The sequence below is a fragment of the Palaemon carinicauda genome, chromosome 37 (assembly GCF_036898095.1).
Source record: "Palaemon carinicauda isolate YSFRI2023 chromosome 37, ASM3689809v2, whole genome shotgun sequence".
Classification (NCBI taxonomy): Eukaryota; Metazoa; Arthropoda; class Malacostraca; order Decapoda; family Palaemonidae; genus Palaemon; species Palaemon carinicauda.
The window spans coordinates 55,987,991-56,006,009 of record NC_090761.1 but is presented as its reverse complement, the minus strand read 5'-3'; the positions used below and the strand labels follow the sequence as shown (position 1 = coordinate 56,006,009).

Below are 18,019 nucleotides of genomic sequence, written 5' to 3'. Positions count from 1 at the left end.
CTTTATGCAATCAAGGAGAAGAATAGGCCTATTTAAAAAGAATATGCCTATTTAAAACGTAACCCGGTCTATTATCCTTTTTTTTCTGTCTTGCGTGTTTCCAATTTTTAAATAGGTCCTTTTCGTAAGAAGGCTGATTGACTAGGCTTGAGATAGGTTGTTTTGTTATTTATGCTGTCTTTATATCTCTTGGGTTTGATATAAGTTTTTTTTTTCTTGAAACCGGTAAGATTCTCACGACCGCATTTGCCATATAGCCTCAGACAATATTTTGAATAATTTATAGAAAACTGGTTGTTTCCCATGTACGGAAATTCCTAACTATATCAATTCATCATAGTAAGTTAAACGAATGGAATTAATTTCAAGTAAATATATTCCCCAGCCCTTAGCCTACCCTTATATATGGACAATTCTATTCTTAAGTGTCTTAGGTCATTACTGAATTATTATTATTATTATTATTATTATTATTATTATTATTATTATTATTATTATTATTATTATTATTTAAGAAATATCACGCTTTCTCATAGAGAGTAGTGAATTGTAAAAGAGTGTATGTAGGGTTAAAATTTAGGCAAAGAAACATTCCATATTAGCATGATCATTTTATATTCGTAATATTTTATTCAAAAGAAAATAATGAATAGGGATTAAACTAGTCTTAAGGCCTTTGTCGTAATTTAAAACCATTAATTTGTTTTTAGGGTGATGGAGAAACTAGACAAACCATTTTTTTCTCATAATATGGACAAGGCAAGTCGTGAACCATTCGACGGGTAATTGAAAATAATAAGTAAGCCGGCCTAGTCATCTAATGTTATAGCAGCTTGCTTTTCCAACTAGGGTTGTAGCTTGGCTCGTAATAATAATAATAATAATAATAATAATAATAATAATAATAATAATAATATGCTAATGATACATCTGCGTTTGTGTCAACAGATGGAGCAGTTGTTATTATTATTATTATTATTATTATTATTACTTGCTAAGCTACAACCCTAGTTGGAAAAGCAGGATTCTATAAGGCCAGGGGCCCCAACAGGGAAAATAACCTAGTGAGGAAAGGAAACAAGTAAAAATAATTTTTTTTGAGAACAGTAACAACATTGAAATAAGTATTTCCTATATAAACTATAAATATCTTTAACAAAACAAGAGGAAGAGAAATTAGATAGAATAGTGTGCTCGAGTGTAGGCTACCCCTAAGCAAGAGAACTCTAACCCAAGACAGTGGAAGACCATGATACGAAGGTTATGGCACTACCCACAGAGAACAATGGTTTGATTTTGGAGTGTCCTCCTAGAAGAGCTGCTTGCCACAGCTAAAGAGTCTGTGATAGTATTAAATAACTGCGATTATTTGAAAATGCAACAGGTACACAATAATGGAGAAACTATTCTGCATCACTATCACGAACGGTTATAGGAGATGGCAGTATAGGTCTATAGAAATTTCGCCTTTAATTAAAAACAGTTGAATGTACTAGAATACTCGGTATTTCTATATTAATTATTTTAAAGTTACGTATGGAGAGGATTTGTCTCGCACTACTGTATAAAGTGAAGTCTTCATAAATATGCCAAAGTGTCGTTATCAACTCCGAATTACCAAAAGGTATGGTATGAATCTCATATATTGTGCCCTGTGAAAGGACGCACAATTAAAATAAATCTATAGAATTTTGGCTATATTAGGAATGGCTCTTAATCATAATATACGTATAATTACCTTATCTATGCAAATAGAATGGTGCTTGTTATCATATTGTCGGCTGAATCACTTACAGTTCTAATTGTTCTTAAGATATTATTCTTTTTCCCTACACATACACCGAATAGTCTGGCTTATTATCTCTCTCTCTCTCTCTCTCTCTCTCTCTCTCTCTCTCTCTCTCTCTCTCTCTCTCTCTCTCTCTCTCTCTCTCTCTCTCTCTCTCTCTCTAGAATGCAGTGGTATTGTTTTTTTGGTATAATCAATGTTTTAAAAACATTTGTGATTTTGTATTCGGTCGCTTTTAAAAGCTTTAAAAACAGCATTTTGTCATTTCAATAGCAAGATGAAATATACATTTTTTATCAGTTATAAATGGAATAAATAATGTCCCACATTTCTCAATGTTTTTAATCCATTACAATTAACGTAACACGTATAGGTTCTTGGAATGTGAAATGTCTTACTTTCAATAGTAAAGAACTTTCTGATATTGCAACGCGAAATGATATAACACTTATTGAAGAAAATTGTCCGTTATTGGAATCGAATGTTGATTCAAAAGTTCAAACTTGCAACAAATGTTTTTATGTTGAGTAGGGTGACATAAGTCGTTTTATATTTTATATGTAAAAGATCTGTTTTAATGTTACTTTTCTTAAAATACTTTATTTTAAATTATTCTTAACGTCTCATATAGTTTATTTATTTCATTATTTCCTTTCGTCGCTGAGCTATTTTTCCCTGTTGGAGCCCTTGGGCCTAATAAGCTATTATAGCATTCTCCTTTTCCAACTAGGGTTGTAGCTTAGCTGATAATAATAATAATAATAATAATAATAATAATAATAATAATAATGTATGTAGTATGGTGATACTACATCAACTACCAAGTAACGATATGAAATTTTGAATACAAAAGGTGACCAGTGTAATCATTCTTTAGAACTTAAATACATAAATATATATTTTTCAGTTTCATTAAATCAATTCTATTTCATATAGGTTACCTGTATGTAATATGAACAAAGATAAAATTTTAAACCCTTATGTTTCATATATATATATATATATATATATATATATATATATATATATATATATATATATATATGTGTGTGTGTGTGTGTGTGTGTGTGTGTGTGTGTGTGTGTGTGTGTGTGTGTGTGTGTGTGTGTGTACCAAAGAGATAACAAGTGCCAATATCGTAAGAACTTTCTTAACCACAGACAATGGTAATAATCTATTTTAGACTAATGCACATCCGTGAAAATATATATTTCCAAATACATTTAGTAAACCTTATATCTACAGCCCAAATGTAAATCAGTATTTTATTCCTATACAACACTTGTAGCTTAATATGTGCATTATACTGATTTATTATGTATGAAAAAAATATTCTGTTTTAAATAATCAGGTATGTAAGTGTATAATTTGCTAATAGAAATTATAAGATTAATAAGAACTTGGATAAATTATGTTGAAAAGGATTTTATTCTCGGCGATGATAAATTGTATGAAATCGGGGGTAACTGTATAACAAGCTACCTGTTATCCTTACGTTATAACTGCTGGCAGTGTAATTAGTAATTACATTCGCCGAGGTATATGTACTTAGTTTTCCCTCAGCCAATCAGGAATCGTTATTCCGCTCTTTGTTAGAAGCAAATGATTCGGACGTTTGTGATTGGCCGAAAACTGGTCGGTGGAAAGAACTGAAAACTGACTTTTCAAGTCAAGGTGTTAGCTGTCAGTTTAGCTTCTGCTGTCATTGGGTGCGTGTTGGATCTCTTCGCAATGCGTTGAATTTTGAAGGTATGTATTTTGTATAATCTGTTGATTTTAATGGCGTTTTAAGAAATTTTATTTCCAATCCCGTGACAGAGGAGGCCGGAGCGTTTTTATTTGATGTGTTTTGTGATTTTTACAGGTTTTATTTAATACAATGTGGGCTTTTGTGAATTTCAAGTTAACCTTTTAATTTTGGGTTAGGTTTTTAGTGAATTTTAATTTTTAATTTATGTAGGTTTTAGTGTAATTCGGTTTTATATTTTTCAATTGAAAATAAGGCATTGTGAATTTGAGTTTTCTCCAATTTGTTTTTAAGTAGGCCTTTACTGAATTTTAAGCTTTTTAGTTTGTTAGGCTATAGTGATAGCCTATTTCTAATGATTTTATTAAAGTTATAGGTAGGCTATTAAGATTAATTTGTTCAAAAGTAGGGTTTCGTGATTTTTGTTTTCCCTTAAGGTAGGCCTTAGTTTTAAATCATTTCGTTTGAGATTGGCTTTTGTAGGTTCTTTTGTCAATTGGAGGTAGGTTATTGCAAGATTTAAGTTATTTAATTTCAATATGCAGTAGGCTTTTGTAAACTTTTTTAATTTTTTGAGGTCAGTTATTGTGAACTTTTAAAGGTTGAGATAGTCTTTTGAGAATTTTACAGGTTTTATTCAGCGTTTGAGGTCGGCTTTTATGAATTTTACATGTTTTATTTAGTGTTTGAGGTTGGGTTTTATGAATTTTACAGGTTTTATTCAGTGTTTGAGGTTGGCTTTTATGAGTTTTAAAAGTTTTATTCAGTATTTGAGGTTGGCTTTTATGAATTTTACAGGTTTTATTTAGTATTTGAGGTCGGCTTCTATGAATTTTACAGATTTTATTGTTTGAGGTTGATTTTTATGAATTTTACAGGTTTTATTCAGTTTGAGGTGGGCTTTTATGAATTTTACAGGTTTTATTCATTTTGAGGTTGGCTTTTATGAATTTTACAGGTTTTATTCAGTATCTGAGGTTGGCTTTTATGAATTTTAAGTTTTATTCAGTGTTTGAGGTCGGCTTTTATGAATTTTACAGGTTTTATTCAGTGTTTGAGGTTGGCTTTTATGAATTTTACAAGTTTTATTCATTTTGAGGTTGGCTTTTATGAATTTTACAGGTGTTATTCAGTGTTTGAGGTTGGCTTTTATGAATTTTACAGGTTTTATTTAGTGTTTGAGGTTGGCTTTTATGAATTTTACAGGTTTTATTCAGTGTTTGAGGTTGGCTTTTATGAATTTTACAGGTTTTATTCAGTGTTTGAGGTTGGCTTTTATTAATTTTATAGGTTTTATTGTGTTTGAGGTTGGCTCTTATGAATTTTACAGGTTTTATTCAGTGTTTGAGGTTGGCTTTTATGAATTTTACAGGTTTTATTCAAGTGTTTGAGGTTGGCTTTTATGAATTTTACAGGTTTTATTCAGTGTTTGAGGTTGGCTTTTATGAATTTTACAGGTATTATTCAGTGTTTGAGGTTGGCTTTTATGAATTTTACAGGTTTTATTCAGTGTTTGAGGTTGGCTTTTATGAATTTTACAGGTTTTATTCAGTGTTTGAGGTTGGCTTTTATGAATTTTACAGGTTTTATTCAGTGTTTGAGGTTTGTTTTTATGAATTTTACAGGTTTTGTGTTTGAGGTCGGCTTTTATGAATTTTACAAGTTTTATTCAGTGTTTGAGGTTGGCTTTTATGAATTTTACAGGTTTTGTGTTTGAGGTCGGCTTTTATGAATTTTACAGGTTTTATTCAGTGTTTGAGGTTGGCTTTACTTTTATTTTTACTTTTAGAGGTTTATTTCTCGCCCTCCATCAAACACTAAAGGTCTGTTCAGGCGGGCCTTGGTGTATGAAAAAAATAATTCCTTTCCAGTTAATATTTTGCTCTGTATCGTTATCAGTTATTTCGCTAGCATTTGTATTCCGGCTTAATAGTTTTCAGGTCACTATTATAACACTTTCTAAAAAGATAAGTCTTCAGGTTTTTCTTGAAGGCAGCCACATTTGTGCTATTCTTGACATAGAGTGGAAGGTCGTTAAAGAGTCTCGGTGCAGCATAACTGAACGTTCTTCCTCCTATTGCATGATTCACACTAATTTCGAATAGTCTATGTGGGTCATCTGCATATCTAACTCTTACAGTGGCGCTGGTAGCTTCAGGGTAGGGGATCAAGCAATCACGAAGATATTTAGGCTTATCACCTGTAAGTGCTTTGTGAGTCAACAAGCAAATTTTAAATTCAATCCTAGCCTTAACAGGTAACCAATGTAGATCGATCAGTGCAGGAGTTATTCTCTCCCGAAATTTAATGCCTTTTATCAGTCTAGCCGCCCGGTTTTGCACATTTTGAAGCTTCCTTAGTAGTGTATTGGGCAATTTGTAGTACAGAGAATTGCAATAATCAAGCCTTGATATTACATGACTCACCACTAAAATTTTTGTACTGCCCTGTTAAATATTTTCTAATAAATGCTATGTTTCTCAGGTGATAGTTACACATTCACTGTGTTCACAATTTGGTCCTTCATTGACAAATTACAGTATCAGTACACCCAAATTTTTCACAACAGGCTTTTATGAATTTTAGTTTTATTCAGTGTTTGAGGTAGTTTTTATGAATTTTACTGGTTTTATTCAGTGTTTGAGGTCGGCTTTTATGAATTTTAAGTTTTATTCAGTATTTCAGGTCGGCTTTTATGAATTTTACGTTTTATTCAGTATTTCAGGTCGGCTTTTATGAATTTTAGGTTTTATTCAGTATTTCAGGTCGGCTTTTATGAATTTCACAGGTTTTATTCAGTGTTTGAGGTTGGCTTGCTTCAATTTTACAGTTTTTATTCAGTGTTTGAGGTCGGCTTTTATGAATTTTACAGGTTTTATTCAGTGTTTGAGGTTGGCTTGCTTCAATTTTACGGGTTTTATTCAGTGTTTGAGGTCGGCTTGCTTCAATTTTACAGGTTTTATTCAGTGTTTGAGGTCGGCTTTTATGAATTTTACAGGTTTTATTCAGTGTTTGAGGTCGGCTTTTATGAATTTTACAGGTTTTATTGTTTGAGGTCGACTTTTATGGATTTTACAAGTTTTATTCATTGTTTGAGGTAGGCTTTTATGAATTTTACTGATTTATTCAGTGTTTGAGGTTGGCTTCTATGAATTTTACAGGTTTTATTCAGTGTTTGAGGTTGGCTTTTATGAATTTTACAGGTTTTATTCAGTATTTGAGGTTGGCTTTTATGAATTTTACAGGTTTTATTCAGTGTTTGAGGTCGGCTTTTATTAATTTTACAAGTTTTATTCAGTGTTTGATGTCAGCTTTTATGAATTTTACAGGTATTATTCGGAGTTTGAGGTTGACTTTCAGGATTTTTAAAGGTTTTATTCAGTTTGAGGTTGACTTTTATGAATTTGTTTTATTCAGTGTTTGAGGTAGTTTTTATGAATTTTACTGGTTTTATTCAGTGTTTGAGGTCGGCTTTTATGAATTTGTTTTATTCTGAGTTTGAGGTCGGTTTTTTATGAATTTTACCGGTTTGATTAAGTGTTTGAGGTCGGCTTTTAAAAATTTTACAGGTTTTATTCAGTGTTTGAGGTTGGCTCTTGAATTATACAGTATTATTCAAGTGTTGGCTCTTGAATTTTACAGGTTTTATAAAGTGTTTGAGGTTGTCTTTTATGAATTTTACAGGTTTTACTCAGTGTTTTCAGGTCGGCTTTTATGAATTTTACAGGTTTTATTCAGTTTGGGTTTGGCTTGATTTTTACAGGTTTTATTCAGTTTGAGGTCGGCTTTTATGAATTTTACAGGTTTTATTCAGTGTTTGAGGTCGGCTTTTATGAATATACAGGTTTTATTCAGTTTGAGGTCTGCTTTTATGAATATTACAGGTTTTATTCTGTTTGAAGTTGGCTTTCTTGAATTTTACAGGTTTTATTCAGTGTTTGAGGTTGGCTTTTAGGAATTTTACAGGTTTTGTTCAGTGTTTGAGGTTGGCTTCTATGAATTTTAGTTTTATTCAGTGTTTGAGGTCGGTTTTTATGAATTTTACTGGTTTAATTAAGTGTTCGAGGTCGGCTTTTATGAATTTTACAAGTTTTATTCAGTTTGAAGTTGGCTTTTATGAATTTCACAGGTTTTTTTCAGTGTTTGAGGTTGGCTTCTATGAATTTTTGTGTTCAGTGTTTGAGGTCGGCTTTTATGAATTTTACTGGTTCAATTAAGTGTTTGAGGTCGGTTTTTATGAATTTTACTGGTTCAATTAAGTGTTTGAGGTCGGCTTTTATGAATTTTACAGGTCTTATTCAGTGTTTGAGGTTGGCTTTCTTGAATTATACAGTTTTATTAAAGTGTTTGAGGTCGGCTTTTTTGAATTTCATAGGCTTTATTCAGTGTTTGAGGTTGTCTTTTATGAATCTTACAGGTTTTACTCAGTGTTTTCAGGTCGGCTTTTATGAATTTTACAGGTTTTATTCAGAGTTTGAGGGTGACTTTTATGAATTTTACAGGTTTTATTCAGTTTGGGGTTGACTTTTATTATTACAGGTTTTAATCAGTTTGAGGTTGACTTTTATGAAATTTACAGGTTTTATTCAGTGTTTTTAGGTCGGCCTTTATGAATTTTACAGGTTTTATTCAGTCTTGAGGTTGGCTTTCTTGAATTTTGCAGGTTTTATTCAGTGTTTGAGGTCTGTTTTTATGAATTTTAAGGTTTTATTCAGTTTGATGGATTTTATGAATTTTAGTTTTTATTCAGTTTAAGGTCGGCTTTTATGAATTTTACAGGTTTTATTCAGTGTTTGAGGTCCGCTTTTATGAATTTTACAGGTTTTATTTAGTGTTTGAGGTCAGCTTTTATGAATTTTACAGGTGTTATTCAGTGTTTGAGGTTGGCTTTTTTGAATTTGTTATTCAGTGTTTGAGGTCAGCTTTTTTTAATTTAACAGGTTTTATTCAGTGATTGAGGTTGGCTTTTATGAATTTTAAGTTTTATTCTGTGATTGAGGTTGGTTTTTATGAATTTAGTTTTATTCAGTATGAGGTTGGTTTTTATGAATTTTAAGGTTTTATTCAGTGTTTGAGGTCGGCTTTTATGAATTTTACAGGTTTGATTCAGTGTTTGAAGTCAGCTTTTATGAATTTTACAGGTTTTATTCAGTGTGAGAGGTTGGGTTTTATGGATTTTCCAGGTTTTATTCAGTGTTTGAGGTTGACTTTTTATGACTTACAGGCTTTATTCAGTTTGAGGTTGACTTTTAATGACTTACAGGCTTTATTCAGTTTGAGGTTGACTTTTATGAATTTTACAGGTTTTATTCAGTGTTTGAGGTTGACTTTTTATGACTTACAGGCTTTATTCAGTTTGAGGTTGACTTTTATGAATTTTACAGGTTTTATTCAGTGTTTGAGGTTGACTTTTTATGACTTACAGGCTTTATTCAGTTTGAGGTTGACTTTTAATGACTTACAGGCTTTATTCAGTTTGAGGTTGACTTTTATGAATTTTACAGGTTTTATTCAGTGTTTGAGGTCGGCTTTCATGAATTTTACAGATTTTATTCAGTATTTGAAGTCTGTTTTTATGAATTTTAAGGTTTTATTCAGTTTGATGGATTTTATGAATTTTAGTTTTTATTTAGTGTTTAAGGTCGGCTTTTATGAATTTTACAGGTTTTATTCAGTGTTTGAGGTCTGCTTTTATGAATTTTACAGGTTTTATCCAGTGTTTGAGGTCGGCTTTCATGAATTTTACAGGTTTTATTCAGTATTTGAAGTCTGTTTTTATGAATTTTAAGGTTTTATTCAGTTTGATGGATTTTATGAATTTTAGTTTTTATTCAGTTTAAGGTCGGCTTTTATGAATTTTACAGGTTTTATTCAGTGTTTCAGGTCCGCTTTTATGAATTTTACAGGTTTTATTCAGTGTTTGAGGTTGGCCTTTATGAATTTTACTGGTTTTATTCAGTGTTTGAGGTCCGCTTTTATGAATTTTACAAGTTTTATTCAGTTTGAGGTTGGCTTTTATGAATTTTACATGTTTTATTCAGTGTTTGATGTCTGCTCTTATGAATTTTATAGGGTTTATTCAGTGTTTGAGGTTGACTTTTATGAATTTTACTAGTTTTATTCAGTGTTTGAGGTTGGCTTTTATGAATTTTAAGTTTTATTCAGTGTTTGAGGTTGGCTTTTATGAATTTTACAAGTTTTATTCAGTGTTTGAGGTTGGCTTTTATGAATTTTACAAGTTTTATTCAGTGTTTGAGGTTAGCTTTTATGAATTTTACAGGTTTTATTCATTGTTTCAGGTTGGCTTTTATGAAATTTACATGTTTTATTTAGTGTTTGAGGTTGGCTTTCATGAATTTTACAGGTTTTATTCAGTGTTTGAGGTCGGCTTTTATGAATTTTACATGTTTTATTTAGTGTTTGAGGTTGGGTTTTATGAATTTTACAGGTTTTATTCAGTGTTTGAGGTTGTCTTTTATGAGTTTTAAAAGTTTTATTCAGTATTTGAGGTTGGCTTTTATGAATTTTACAGGTTTTATTTAGTATTTGAGGTCGGCTTCTATGAATTTTACAGATTTTATTTTTTGAGGTTGATTTTTATGAATTTTACAGGTTTTATTCAGTTTGAGGTTGGCTTTTATGAATTTTACAGGTTTTATTCATTTTGAGGTTGGCTTTTATGAATTTTACAGGTTTTATTCAGTATCTGAGGTTGGCTTTTATGAATTTTAAGTTTTATTCAGTGTTTGAGGGTGGCTTTTATGAATTTTACAAGTTTTATTCAGTGTTTGAGGGTGGCTTTTATGAATTTTACAAGTTTTATTCAGTGTTTGAGTTTGGCTTTTATGAATTTTACAGGTTTTATTCATTTTGAGGTTGGCTTTTATGAATTTTACAGGTGTTATTCAGTGTTTGAGGTTGGCTTTTATGAATTTTACAGGTTTTATTCCGTGTTTGAAGTTGTCTATTATGAATTTTACAAGTTTTATTCAGTGTTTGAGGTTGGCTTTTATGAATTTCACAGGTTTTATTCAGTGTTTGAGGTCGGCTTTTATTAATTTTACAGGTTTTATTCAGTATCTGAGGTCGGCTTTTATGAATTTTACAGGTTTTATTCAGTGTTTGAGGATGGCTTATGAATTTTACAGGTTTTATTCAGTGTTTGAGGTTGGCTTTTATTAATTTTACAGGTTTTATTCAGTGTTAGAGGTTGGCTTTTATGAATTTTACAGGTTTTGTGTTTGAGGTCGGCTTTTATGAATTTTACAAGTTTTATTCAGTGTTTGAGGTCGGCTTTTATGAATTTTAAGTTTTATTCAGTATTTCAGGTCGGCTTTTATGAATTTTAAGTTTTATTCAGTATTTCAGGTCGGCTTTTATGAATTTCAAGTTTTATTCAGTATTTCAGGTCGGCTTTTATGAATTTCACAGGTTTTATTCAGTGTTTGAGGTTGGCTTGCTTCAATTTTACAGTTTTTATTCAGTGTTTGAGGTCGGCTTTTATGAATTTTACAGGTATTCAGTGTTTGAGGTTGGCTTGCTTCAATTTTACCGGTTTTATTTAGTGTTTGAGGTCGGCTTGCTTCAATTTTACCGGTTTTATTTAGTGTTTGAGGTCGGCTTTTATAAATTTTACAAGTTTTATTCAGTGTTTGAGGTTGGCTGTCTTGAATTATCCAGTATTATTCAAGTGTTGGCTCTTGAATTTTACAGGTTTTATTCAGTGTTTGAGGTTGTCTTTTATGAATTTCATAGGTTTTACTCAGTGTTTTCAGGTCGGCTTTTATGAATTTTACAGGTTTTACTCAGTGTTTTCAGGTCGGCTTTTATGAATTTTACAGGTTTTATTCAGTTTGGGGTTGGCTTGATTTTTACAGGTTTTATTCAGTTTGAGGTCTGCTTTTATGAATTTTACAGGTTTTATTCAGTGTTTGAAGTTGGCTTTCTTGAATTTTACAGGTTTTATTCAGGTTGGCTTTTATGAATTTTACAGGTTTTGTTCAGTGTTTGAGGTTGGCTTCTATGAATTTTAGTTTTATTCAGTGTTTGAGGTTGGTTTTTATGAATTTTACTGGTTTAATTAAGTGTTTGAGGTCGGCTTTTATGAATTTTACAAGTTTTATTCAGTGTTTGAATGTGGCTTTTATGAATTTTACAGGTTTTGTTCAGTGTTTGAGGTTGTCTTCTATGAATTTTAGTGTTCAGTGTTGAGGTCGGCTTTTATGAATTTTAGTTTTATTCAGTGTTTGAGGTTGGTTTTTATGAATTTTACTGGTTCAATTAAGTGTTTGAGGTCGGCTTTTATGAATTTTAGTTTTATTAAGTGTTTGAGGTCGGCTTTTATGAATTTTACATGTCTTATTCAGTGTTTGAGGTTGGCTTTCTTGAATTATACAGTTTTATTAAATTGATTGAGGTCGGCTTTTTTGAATTTCATAGGCTTTATTCAGTGTTTGAGGTTGTTTTTTATGAATCTTAAAGGTTTTACTCAGTGTTTTCAGGTCGGCTTTTATGAATTTTACAGGTTTTATTCAGAGTTTGAGGGTGACTTTTATGAATCTTACAAGTTTTATGTAGTTTTGAGGTCAGCTTTTATGAATTTTACAGGTTTTATTTAGTGTTTGAGGTCAGCTTTTATGAATTTTACAGGTGTTATTCCGTGTTTGAGGTTGGCATTTATGAATTTTAGTTATTCAGTGTTTGAGGTCAGCTTTTTTTAATTTAACAGGTTTTATTCAGTGATTGAGGTTGGTTTTTATGAATTTCAAGTTTTATTCAGTATTTGAAGTCTGTTTTTATGAATTTTAAGGTTTTATTCAGTGTTTGAGGTTGGCTTTTATTAATTTTACAGGTTTTATTGTGTTTGAGGTCGGCTTTTATGAATTTTACAGGTTTTATCCAGTGTCTGAAGTCAGCTTTTATGAATTTTATAGGTTTTATTCAGTGTGTGAGGTTGGGTTTTATGGATTTTCCAGGTTTTATTCAGTTTGAGGTTGACTTTTTATGACTCTTACAGGCTTTATTCAGTTTGAGGTTGACTTTTATGAATTTTACAGGTTTTATTCAGTGTTTGAGGTCGGCTTTCATGAATTTTACAGATTTTATTCAGTATTTGAAGTCTGTTTTTATGAATTTTAAGGTTTTATTCAGTTTGATGGATTTTATGAATTTTAGTTTTTATTCAGTGTTTAAGGTCGGCTTTTATGAATTTTACAGGTTTTATTCAGTGTTTGAGGTCCGCTTTTATGAATTTTACAGGTTTTATTCAGTTTGAGGTAGGCTTTTATGAATTTTACATGTTTTATTCAGTGTTTGATGTCTGCTTTTATAAATTTTATAGGGTTTATTCAGTGTTTGAGGTTGACTTTTATGAATTTTACTAGTTTTATTCAGTTTTTGAGGTTGGCTTTTATGAATTTTAAGTTTTATTCAGTGTTTGAGGTTGGCTTTTATGAATTTTACAAGTTTTATTCAGTGTTTGAGGTTGGCTTTTATGAATTTTACAGGTTTTTGTCATTGTTTCAGGTTGGCTTTTATGAATTTTACAAGTTTTATTCAGTTTTTGAGGTTGGCTTTCTTGAATTTTAGGTTTTATTCAGTGTTTGAGGTCGGCTTTTATGAATTTTACAAGTTTTATTCAGTTTTTGAGGTTGGCTTTCTTGAATTTTACAGGTTTTATTGCGTTTGAGGTCTGCTTTTATGAATTTACAGTTTTTTTCAGTGTTTGAGGTCGGCTTTTATGAATTTTACAGGTTTTATTCAGTGTTTGAGGTTGGCTTTCTTGAATTTTACAGGTTTTATTCAGTGTTAGAGGTTGGCTTTTATTAATTTTACAGGTTTTATTCAGTGTTAGAGGTTGGCTTTTATGAATTTTACAGGTTTTGTGTTTGAGGTCGGCTTTTATGAATTTTACAAGTTTTATTCAGTGTTTGAGGTCGGCTTTTATGAATTTTAAGTTTTATTCAGTATTTAAGGTCGGCTTTTATGAATTTTAAGTTTTATTCAGTATTTCAGGTCGGCTTTTATGAATTTTACAGGTTTTATTCAGTGTTTGAGGTTGGCTTGCTTCAATTTTACAGGTTTTATTCAGTGTTTGAGGTCGGCTTGCTTCAATTTTACATGTTTTATTCAGTGGTTGAGGTCGGCTTTTATGAATTTTACAGGTTTTATTCAGTGTTTGAGGTCGGCTTTTATGAATTTTACAGGTTTTATTGTTTGATGTCGACTTTTATGGATTTTACAAAAGTTTTATTCATTGTTTGAGGTTGGCTTTTATGAATTTTACAGGTTTTATTCAGTGTTTGAGGTTCCCTAATATGAATTTTACTGATTTATTCAGTGTTTTCAGGTTGGCTTTTATGAATTTTACAGGTTTTATTCAGTTTGGGGTTGGCTTGATTTTTACAGGTTTTATTCAGTTTGAGGTCGGCTTTTATGAATTTTACAGGTTTTATTCAGTGTTTGAGGTCGGCTTTTATGAATATACAGGTTTTATTCAGTTTGAGGTCTGCTTTTATGAATTTTACAGGTTTTATTCTGTGTTTGAGGTCTGCTTTTATGAATTTTACAGGTTTTATTCTGTGTTTGAAGTTGGCTTTCTTGAATTTTACAGGTTTTATTCAGTGTTTGAGGTTGGCTTTTATGTATTTTACAGGTTTTGTTCAGTGTTTGAGGTTGGCTTCTATGAATTTGCTTTATTCAGTGTTTGAGGTCTGTTTTTATGAATTTTACTGGTTTAATTAAGTGTTTGAGGTCGGCTTTTATGAATTTTACAAGTTTAATTCAGTGTTTGAAGTTGGCTTTCATGAATTTCACAAGTTTTGTTCAGTGTTTGAGGTTTGCTTCTATGAATTTTAGTGTTCAGTGTTTGAGGTCGGCTTTTATGAATTTTAGTTTTATTCATTGTTTGAGGTTGGCTTTTATGAATTTTACAGGTTTTATTCAGTGTTTGAGGTTGGCTATTATGAATTTTACTGATTTATTCAGTGTTTGAGGTTGGCTTCTATGAATTTCACAGGTTTTATTCAGTGTTTGAGGATGGCTTCTATGAATTTTACAGGTTTTATTCAGTGTTTGAGGTTGGCTTTTATGAATTTTACAGGTTTTATTCAGTTTGAGGTTGGCTTTTGAATTTTACAGGTTTTATTCAGTATTTGAGGTTGGCTTTTATGAATTTTAAAGGTTTTATTCAGTGTTTGAGGTCGGCTTTTATGAATTTTACAAGTTTTATTCAGTGTTTGATGTCAGCTTTTATGAATTTTACAGGTATTATTCGGAGTTTGAGGTTGACTTTCAGGATTTTTAAAGGTTTTATTCAGTTTGAGGTTGACTTTTATGAATTTTAGTTTTATTCAGTGTTTGAGGTAGTTTTTATGAATTTTACTGGTTTTAGTCAGTGTTTGAGGTCGGCTTTTATGAATTTGTTTTATTCTGAGTTTGAGGTCGGTTTTTATGAATTTTACCGGTTTTATTAAGTGTTTGAGGTCGGTTTTTATAAATTTTACAGGTTTTATTCAGTGTTTGAGGTTGGCTTTCTTGAATTATACAGTATTATTCAAGTGTTGGCTCTTGAATTTTACAGGTTTTATTCAGTGTTTGAGGTTGTCTTTTATGAATTTTACAGGTTTTACTCAGTGTTTTCAGGTCGGCTTTTATGAATTTTACAGGTTTTACTCAGTGTTTTCAGGTTGGCTTTTATGAATTTTACAGGTTTTACTCAGTGTTTTCAGGTTGGCTTTTATGAATTTTACAGGTTTTACTCAGTGTTTTCAGGTTGGCTTTTATGAATTTTACAGGTTTTATTCAGTTTGGGGTTGGCTTGATTTTTACAAGTTTTATTCAGTTTGAGGTCGGCTTTTATGAATTTTACAGGTTTTATTCAGTTTGAGGTCTGCTTTTATGAATTTTACAGGTTTTATTCTGTGTTTGAAGTTGGCTTTCTTGAATTTTACAGGTTTTATTCAGTGTTTGAGGTTGGCTTTTATGTATTTTACAGGTTTTGTTCAGTGTTTGAGGTTGGCTTCTATGAATTTGCTTTATTCAGTGTTTGAGGTCTGTTTTTATGAATTTTACTGGTTTAATTAAGTGTTTGAGGTCGGCTTTTATGAATTTTACAAGTTTTGTTCAGTGTTTGAGGTTGGCTTCTATGAATTTTAGTGTTCAGCGTTTGAGGTCGGCTTTTATGAATTTTAGTTTTATTCATTGTTTGAGGTTGGCTTTTATGAATTTTACAGGTTTTATTCAGTGTTTGAGGTTGGCTATTATGAATTTTACTGATTTATTCAGTGTTTGAGGTTGGCTTCTATGAATTTTACAGGTTTTATTCAGTGTTTGAGGTTGGCTTTTATGAATTTTACAGGTTTTATTCAGTATTTGAGGTTGGCTTTTGAATTTTACAGGTTTTATTCAGTATTTGAGGTTGGCTTTTATGAATTTTACAGGTTTTATTCAGTGTTTGAGGTCGGCTTTTATGAATTTTACAAGTTTTATTCAGTGTTTGATGTCAGCTTTTATGAATTTTACAGGTATTATTCGGAGTTTGAGGTTGACTTTCAGGATTTTTAAAGGTTTTATTCAGTTTGAGGTTGACTTTTATGAATTTTAGTTTTATTCAGTGTTTGAGGTAGTTTTTATGAATTTTACTGGTTTTAGTCAGTGTTTGAGGTCGGCTTTTATGAATTTGTTTTATTCTGAGTTTGAGGTCGGTTTTCATGAATTTTACCGGTTTTATTAAGTGTTTGAGGTCGGTTTTCATGAATTTTACCGGTTTTATTCAGTGTTTGAGGTCGGTTTTTATAAATTTTACAGGTTTTATTCAGTGTTTGAGGTTGGCTTTCTTGAATTATACAGTATTATTCAAGTGTTGGCTCTTGAATTTTACAGGTTTTATTCAGTGTTTGAGGTTGTCTTTTATGAATTTTACAGGTTTTACTCAGTGTTTTCAGGTCGGCTTTTATGAATTTTACAGGTTTTACTCAGTGTTTTCAGGTCGGCTTTTATGAATTTTACAGGTTTTACTCAGTGTTTCCAGGTTGGCTTTTATGAATTTTACAGGTTTTATTCAGTTTGGGGTTGGCTTGATTTTTACAGGTTTTATTCAGTTTGAGGTCGGCTTTTATGAATTTTACAGGTTTTATTCAGTTTGAGGTCGGCTTTTATGAATTTTACAGGTTTTATTCAGTTTTTGAGGTCGGCTTTTATGAATATACAGGTTTTATTCAGTTTGAGGTCTGCTTTTATGAATTTTACAGGTTTTATTCTGTTTGAAGTTGGCTTTCTTGAATTTTACAGGTTTTATTCAGTGTTTGAGGTTGGCTTTTATGTATTTTACAGGTTTTGTTCAGTGTTTGAGGTTGGCTTCTATGAATTTCCTTTATTCAGTGTTTGAGGTCTGTTTTTATGAATTTTACTGGTTAAGTGTTTGAGGTCGGCTTTTATGAATTTTACAAGTTTAATTCAGTGTTTGAAGTTGGCTTTCATGAATTTCACAAGTTTAGTTCAGTGTTTGAGGTCGGCTTTTATGAATTTTAGTTTTATTCAGTGTTTGAGGTCGGTTTTTATGAATTTTACTGGTTCAATTAAGTGTTTGAGGTCGGCTTTTTTGAATTTTAGTTTTATTAAGTGTTCGAGGTCGGCTTTTATGAATTTTACAGGTCTTATTCAGTGTTTATGGTTGGCTTTCTTGAATTATACAGTTTTATTAAATTGATTGAGGTCGGCTTTTTTGAATTTCATAGGCTTTATTCAGTGTTTGAGGTTGTCTTTTATGAATCTTACAGGTTTTACTCAGTGTTTTCAGGTCGGCTTTTATGAATTTTACAGGTTTTATTCAGAGTTTGAGGGTGACTTTTATGAATTTTACAGGTTTTATTCAGTTTGGGGTTGACTTTTATGAATCTTACAGGTTTTAATCAGTTTGAGGTTGACTTTTATGAAATTTACAGGTTTTATTCAGTGTTTTTAGGTCGGCCTTTATGAATTTTACAGGTTTTATTCAGTCTTGAGGTTGGCTTTCTTGAATTTTTGCAGGTTTTATTCAGTGTTTGAGGTCTGTTTTTATGAATTTTAGATTTTATTCAGTTTGAGGTTGGCTTTTATGAATCTTACAGGTTTTATTTAGTTTTTTGAGGTCGGCTTTTATGAATTTTACAGGTTTTATTTAGTGTTTGAGGTCAGCTTTTATGAATTTTACAGGTGTTATTCAGTGTTTGAGGTTGGCGTTTATGAATTTTAGTTATTCAGTGTTTGAGGTCAGCTTTTTTTTAATTAACAGGTTTTATTCAGTGATTGAGGTTGGCTTTTATGAATTTTAAGTTTTATTCTGTGATTGAGGTTAGCTTTTATGAACTTTACAGGTTTTATTCAGTGTTTGAGGTTGGTTTTTATGAATTTCAAGTTCTATTTAGTATATGAGGTCTGTTTTTATGAATTTTAAGGTTTTATTCAGTGTTTGAGGTCGGCTTTTATGAATTTTACAGGTTTTA

At 31.0% G+C, this 18,019-nt stretch overlaps 1 long non-coding RNA gene across 1 annotated transcript in view; it reads left to right on the top strand.

The window, feature by feature from the left end:
* Positions 1-3,695: 3,695 nt before the first annotated feature.
* LOC137629699 (uncharacterized) overlaps positions 3,696-18,019 on the top strand; it is a 66,042-nt gene continuing 51,718 nt past the window's right edge. Inside the window, exon 1 of the long non-coding RNA XR_011041584.1 lies at positions 3,696-3,710. This is a non-coding gene — a long non-coding RNA (uncharacterized lncRNA). The remainder of the gene's footprint in view (positions 3,711-18,019) is intronic.